Raw genomic sequence first — 7,801 nt, forward strand, 5'->3', positions numbered from 1 at the left:
CACTGAATTTATCCCTTCTATCTTACTGTATGTTTGTATCCTTTAACCCACTTCTCTTTACCCTTCCCCTCCCCCAACACATCCTTCCCAGTCTCTGTCATCTAATTTTTCACTCTCTACCTCCATGTGTTCCAATTTTATAGCTCTCACATATGAGTGAGAACATTAGCATTTATTTTGAAAGCATACTATCTTTTTTTAAAAAAAATTATACTTTAAGTTCTGGGATACATGTGCAGAATGTGCAGGTTTGTTACATAGGTATATACGTGCCATGGTGGCTTGGTGCACCCATCAACCCATCATCTACATTAGGTATTTCTCCTAATGCTATCCCTCCCTTGGCCCCCAAACCCCCAACAGGCCCTGGTGTGTGATGTTCCCCTCCCTGTGTCCATGTGTTCTCATTGTTCAACTCCCACTTGTGAGTGAGAACATGCGGTGTTTGGTTTTCTGTTCTTGTGTTAGTTTGCTGAGGATGATGGTTTCCAGCTTCATCCATGTCCCTGCAAAGGACATGAACTCATCCTTTTTTATGGCTGCATAGTATTCCATGGTGTATATGTGCCACATTTTCTTTATCCAGTCTATCATTGATGGGCCTTTGGGTTGGTTCCAAGTCTTTGCTATTGTGAACAGTGCTGCAATAAACATAGGTGTGCATGTGCCTTTATTGTAGCATGATTTATAACCCTTTGGGTATATACCCAGTAATGGGATTGCTGGGTCAAATGGTAATTCTGGTTCTAGATCCTTGAGGAATCGCCACACTGTCTTCCACAATGGTTGAACTAACTTACACTCCCACCAACAGTGTAAAAGCATTCCTATTTCTCCACATCCTCTCCAGCATCTGTTGTTTCCTGACTTTTTAATGATCGCCATTCTAACTGGTGTGAGATGGTATCTCATTGTGGTTTTGATTTGCATTTCTCTACTGACCAGTGATGATGAGCTTTTTTTCACATATTTGTTGGCCACATAAATGTCTTCTTTTGAGAAGTGTCTGTTAATATCCTTTGCCCACTTTTTGATGGGGTTTTTTTTTTCTTGTAAATTTGTTTAATTTTCTATAGATTCTGGATATTAGCCCTTTGTCAGATGAGTAGATTGCAAAAATTTTCTCCCATTCTATAGGTTGCCTGTTCACTCTGATGATAGTTTCTTTTGCTGTGCAGAAAGTCTTTAGTTTAATTAGATCCCATTTGTCAATTATGGCTTTTGTTGCCATCGAAAAGCATACTATCTATATTGAACTTAAATTGGAAGAGGCGAGTCTGGTCTCAAAATGGAGGTAAAACCACCGCCTGGTCGCCCCCAGCCCAACTCCGGCCATCGGCTGTCGCTGCCAGAGGGAGGAGGGCCATGATCCAAAGGAACCAGAGCAGTTGAGAAAACTGTTTATTGGTGGTCTGACCTTTGAAACTACAGATGATAGTTTAAAAGAACATTTTGAGAAATGGGACACACTCACAGATTGTGTGGTAATGAGAGACCCCAAACAAAACGTTCCAGGGGCTTAGGTTTTGTGACTTATTCTTGTGTTACAGAGGTAGATGCAGCAATGTGTGCTCGACCACACAAGGTTGATGGGCATGTAGTGGAACCAAAGAGAGCTGTTTCTAGAGAGGACTCTGTAAAGCCTGGTGCCCATCTAACAGTGAAGAAAATTTTTGTTGGTGGTATTAAAGAAGATACAGAAGAATATAATTTGAGAGACTACTTTGAAAAGTATGGCAAGATTGAAACCATAGAAGTTATGGAAGACAGGCAGAGTGGAAAAAAGACAGGATTTGCTTTTGTAACTTTTGATGGTCATGATACAGTTGATAAAATTGTTGTTCAGAAATACCACACTATTAATAGGCATAATTGTGAAGCGAAAAAGGCCGTTTCTAAACAAGAGATGCAGTCTGCTGGATCACAGAGAGGTCGTGGAGGTGGATCTGGCAATTTTATGGGTTGCGGAGGAAACTTTGGAGGTGGTGGAGGTAATTTTGGCCGTGGTGGAAACTTTGGTGGAAGAGGAGGCTATGGTGGTGGAGGTGGTGGCAGCAGAGGTAGTTATGGGGGAGGTGATGGTGGATATAATGGATTTGGAGGTGATGGTGGCAACTATGGCAGTGGTCCTGGTTATAGTAGTAGAGGGGGCTATGGCGGTGGTGGACCAGGATATGGAAACCAAGGTGGTGGATATGGTGGAGGTGGTGGAGGATATGATGGTTACAATGAAGGAGGAAATTTTGGCGGTGGTAACTATGGTGGTGGTGGGAACTATAATGATTTTGGAGATTATAGTGGACAACAGCAATCAAATTATGGACCCATGAAAGGGGGCAGTTTTGGTGGAAGACGCTCGGGCAGTCCCTATGGTGGTGGTTATGGATCTGGTGGTGGAAGTGGTGGATATGGTAGCAGAAGGTTCTAAAAACAGCAAAAAAGGGCTACAGTTCTTAGCAGGAGAGAGAGAGAGCGAGGAGTTGTCAGGAAAGCTGCAGGTTACTTTGAGACAGTCGTCCCAAATGCATTAGAGGAACTGTAAAAATCTGCCACAGAAGGAACGATGATCCATAGTCAGAAAAGTTACTGCAGCTTAAACAGGAAACCCTTCTTGTTCAGGACTGTCATAGCCACAGTTTGCAAAAAGTGCAGCTATTGATTAATGCAATGTAGTGTCAATTAGATGTACATTCCTGAGGTCTTTTATCTGTTGTAGCTTTGTCTTTTTCTTTTTCTTTTCATTACATCAGGTATATTGCCCTGTAAATTGTGGTAGTGGTACCAGGAATAAAAAATTAAGGAATTTTTAACTTTTCAAAAAAAAAAAAAAGAAAAGCATACTATCTTAAAACGGCCACACCTAAAAACAGATGTCATAAGGAAAATCTATTTTCTCTATCATGACTCTATTAAGTAAGGGCTTTCCAAAGGTAACCATGGAGGATGAGAGGTTGGAATCTAAATAGGTGAAAATTGGAACGAACTCTTGAATAATTTGTCTTTTCTCATCTGGCTAAATGCTTTCAATTAGAATAAGATACACTGCAATTTATTCTCAAAATGTTTTAATTAAGTCAGAACACAGAGACCTTGATATTTCCATGATTTCATTTTATTCTGGAGATAACAACTAAAATAATTTACATATTAGATTTTTGGCAGTTCATATTTAGTAGTAGTGGTTAGTGAAAGAGGAGGGATTTGTCTTCCAAACAAAACACTGAGGTTGAAAATAGGATAAGGAGGAGCAACATTAATTGAGAACTAGGAAAATTATTTTCAACATCATTTTTAGCGTGCTATCAATTTTTACCAGAAATTAATATATATTTATGCCAATAAACACTTAGTCACCAGAAATAGCATATGTCTGTTTTTAGAATAGGGGAACTTCTGGGTAGCTAACAACAATGGCAGCCACCTAGGTCCCAATCTCCTAATATCCCTCCAAAATCAATACAGAACAACAAGAGAAAAACAAAACTATGCAAAACCATACTCTCACAATAACTTGAAGAGAAAGAATACTCCAAATTCAAAAGAACTGTAAGTAAAAGGAGAAATAACACCAAATCATAATGCATTGCTGCTCATGCTTCTCTTTCCTCCTACTCGCCCTGCCATGAGACATTGTGGCCAGCAAGGCAGACTGAATAAATCTGAGGGAAAAACAGAAGAGGGAAGGTAGCTAAAGGGCCAAAAGATAAGTAAAACCACCACCGGAAAGAGTGAATATACTCTAAATTTTTTTAAAAAGTGTCTAAGTAGATCAGAGTATATGGACTACAGGGGAAAAAATTTAAAAGTATGTGTGATTTGAAGGGGCAGTCTTTGAAACAGTTAGCTTCTGGGAAAGAAAAAAAGGTAAAAAAGTAATGAAGAACGATTTGGCAATTGAGTGGTGAAGGGGAAAAAAGCAAAAGGTCAAAATTTATGTTCAGCAAGAGAAGAACCACAAAATCAGAGAACAGAAAAACCCCCTTCTCTATTACCAAAACAAAAGCACAAATTTACTAAATAGCTGAACTTTGTTATGCTGACAGAAGAGGGCGCCATTAAAGTAGGAATCTCATAAAATACCACGGTATCACAAAATGAAAACCAAAAAGAGCTATACACAGTTGTTGAGAGAGAAATTTATGGCACTAAATACTTACAATAGAAAGGAGGAAGGACTTCGAATCAATAATCTAAGTGACTACCTCAAAAAACTAAAGAAAGAAGAGCAAAATAAACCCCAGGCAAGCAGAAGAAAGGAAATAAAAAGAGCAGAAATCAATGCAGTTGAAAATAGAAGAACAGGCCAGGCGCGGTGGCTCATGCCTGCAATCCCAGCACTTTAGGAGGCTGAGGCAGGTGGATCACCTGAGGTCAGGAGTTTAAGACCAGCCTGTCCAACATGGGGAATCCTCGTCTTTACTAAAAATACAAAAATTAGCCATGCGCAGTGGTGTACACCTATAGTCCCAGCTACTTGGGAGCCTGAGGCAGAAGAATCGCTTGAACCTGGGAGGCAGAGGTTGCAGTGAGCTAAGATCGCACCACTGAACTTCAGCCTGGGTGACAGAGTGAGGCCCTGTGAGACTCGGTCTCAAAAAAAAAAAAAAAAAAAAAAAATAGAGAAAATGAAGGGCTAAAAAAATCCCATAGTATTCCATGTTGTTTATCCATTCATCATCTGATGGACATTTGCATTGTTTTCACTTTTGGCTATTATGGATTATGCTCTTATGAGTATTTGTGTACAAGTGTTTGTGTTGACATAAGTTTTGATTTATCCTGGGTGTATATCTAATAGCAGAATTGCTGGGTCATATAATACCTCTATATTTAACTTTTGCAGAACTGCCAAACTGTTTTACAAAGTAGTTGCATCTTTTTACATTCTCACCAGCAGTGCATGAGTGTTTGAATTTCTCTACATCCTTACCAACACTTGTCATCGTTTATCTTTTTGATTCTAGGAATACTAGTGGGTATAAAATGTTATCTCATTGGGATTTTGATTTCCATTTCCCTAGCAACAAATAACAATGAGCATCTTTTGATGTGCCTATTGGTCATTTGTATGTCTTTTTTTTTTTGGAGAAATGTGCTGAAATTCTTTGCTTGTTTTTCAGTTGGGTTATTTGTCTTTTTATTATTTAATTGTAAGTGCTCTTTATATATACAGGATACAAGTCCCTTGCCAGATAAATGATTTTCAAATTTTTTCTTCCAGTCTGTGAACTATCTTTTCACTTTTTCGATGGTGCATTAGTTACAGGAAAGGGGCCCCAATCCAGACCCCAAGAGAGGGTTCTTGGATCTCATGCAAGAAAGAATTTAGGGTGAGTCCATAGGGTAACGTGAAAGCCAGTTATTAGGAAAGTAAAGGAATAAAGATAGCTACTCCATAGACAGAGCAGCCCTGAGAGTTGCTGGTTGCTCATTTTTATGGTTATTTCTTGATTATATGCTAAATAAGGAGTAGATTATTCATGCATCCCCTTTTTAGACCATATAGGGTAACTTCCTGGCATTGCCATGGCATTTATAAACTGTTATGGCGCTGATGGGAGTGTAGCAGTGAGGACGACCAGAGGTCACTCTCGTTGCCATCTTGGTTTTGTTGGATTTTAGCCAGCTTATTTACTGCAAACTGTTTCATCAGCAAGGTCTTTATGACCCGTATTTTGTGCTGATCTCCTATCTCATCCTGTGGCTTAGAATGCCTTAACCATCTGGGAATGCAGCCCAGTAGGTCTCAGCCTCATTTTACCCATCTCCTATTCAAAATGGAGTTGCTCTAACTCACACGCCTCTGACACTTTGAAGCACAAAAGTTTTAAATTTTGATCAAGTATAATTAATCTATTAATATTGTTTTTGCTTTCTTTTTTGTGCCATATCTAAGAAATAATTGCCCAGTTCAATTGATTTTTGACAAAGAATGAAAAGCAATTCAATGAAGGAAAGATAATTTTTGCAACCAATGATGCTGGCACAATTGGACAACCATAGGGGCAAAAAAACAAACCTCCCCTAAACCTCACATCATATACAAGAATTAAGACAAAATAGATCACGGATATAAATATAAACATAAAACTCTAAAACTTTACAGAAAACATATGAGAATATATTTGGGAAATAGGGCTAGGTGAAGACTCTTAGACATACTACCAAAAGAACGATCTGTGTAAGGAACCATTGACAAGTTGGACTTCATCAAAATTAAAAATTTTGCACCACAGAACATGGTTAATTTTATGTGTCAAGTTAACTAGGCCATGGGCTGCCCAGATCTTTGGTTAAATATTATTTCTCTGTGTGTCTGTGAGGGTGTTTCTGGGTGAGAGTAACATTTGAATCATAGAGTGAATAAAGCAGATCGCCTTCCCCAGTGTGGATGGACCTCATCCAATCTGTGGAAAGACTGAATCGAATAAAAAGCTAAGTAAGAAAAAATTCATTCTCCCTGTCTGAACTTTCAGCTAGACCATTGGTCTCCCTCTTTCAGACTTGGCCTCAGACTGGAGGATATCACTGGCTCTTGTGGGTCTCCAGCTTGCCACCTGCAGATCTTGAACTTTTCACTGTCCTTAGCTAATCACATGACCCAATTTTTAATAGTCTATCTATCTATCTCTATCTGATCTGTATCTATCTATATTTCTCTCTCTCTCTATCTCTCTATCTATGTATCTATCTATCTATCTATCATCTATCTATCTATCGCTCTCTGAATATTGAAAGAAAGATACTGGTTTTGTTTTTCTGGAAAATACAGACTAATAAAGATTTTGGTACAGAGTGGTTTCAGAGAAACAGAATTTTAAGGATGAGTTTTGTGAATGGTTCTAAGGTGTCTGGAATTGGCTGTCTAATCTCATTAGATTTAAAGATGCTAATAACCATTTCCAGTAGTAAGAAAAAGCACTGATAATCCATGGCACGATCTGGCAACTGAAGTATGCAAAATATTTCAATTGGATATTCCTAATCAACCACTTATAAGAAGCAAGAAGGAGGAGGTGGAGCAAGATAGCCAAATAGAATCCTCCAGTGATCATCCCTACATAGGAACACTAAATTTAACAATTATCCCTGGAAGAAAGCACTTTCATAAGAACCAAAAACAAGTTGAGCAATCACAGTACCTGGTTTTAATATTTAATATTAAGGAAAGAGGCACTGAAGAGAGTAGGAAAGATGGTCTTACATTGCCTATACCACCCCTCCCCCATTCCCCAGTAGCACACAGAAAGAGAATCTGTGTCCTTTGGGGAGGGAGAAGAAAGTGACTGTGGGACTTTGCATTGGAACTCAGCGCTACCCTGTCACAGCAGAACACAAGACAAGGAAGAAGGATTTGGTCAATGCTCATGGAGTGAGCGTTTAGATCAGCCCCAGTCAGAGGGGAATCCTACACTCCAGTGGGAACTGAGTTCTGACCAGCCCCACCAGTGGTGAACTAAAGTGCCCTGGGGTCCTGAAAAAATTTGAAAGGCAGTCTAGGCCACAAGGACCACAGTCCTTGGGCAAGTCCTGCTGCTGTGCTGGGCTCAGAGCCAGTGGACTTGGGCACAAGTGACCCATGGAGACACCAGCTGGGGCAGCCAAGGAAGAGCTTGCAGATCCAACTCCAAGCAGTGCAGCTTGGGGAGAGACTGCTTTTGCTTGCGGAAAGGAGAGGGAAGAGTAAAGAGGACTTTGTTTAGCAATTTGGATACCAGCTCAGCCACAGTAAAATAAAGCACCAAGCAGAGTCCCGAAGCCCCCCAGTTCCAGGCCCTAGCTCCTGGGTGACAGTGCTAGA

At 39.8% G+C, this 7,801-nt stretch overlaps 1 pseudogene; it reads left to right on the forward strand.

Moving 5' to 3' along the window:
• Positions 1 to 1,288: 1,288 nt before the first annotated feature.
• LOC115932438 (heterogeneous nuclear ribonucleoprotein A3-like) lies at positions 1,289 to 2,835 on the forward strand (annotated as a pseudogene).
• The last annotated feature ends 4,966 nt before the right edge of the window (positions 2,836 to 7,801 follow it).

Source organism: Gorilla gorilla, chromosome X, assembly GCF_029281585.2.
Source record: "Gorilla gorilla gorilla isolate KB3781 chromosome X, NHGRI_mGorGor1-v2.1_pri, whole genome shotgun sequence".
In the NCBI taxonomy this organism is placed as follows: Eukaryota; Metazoa; Chordata; class Mammalia; order Primates; family Hominidae; genus Gorilla; species Gorilla gorilla.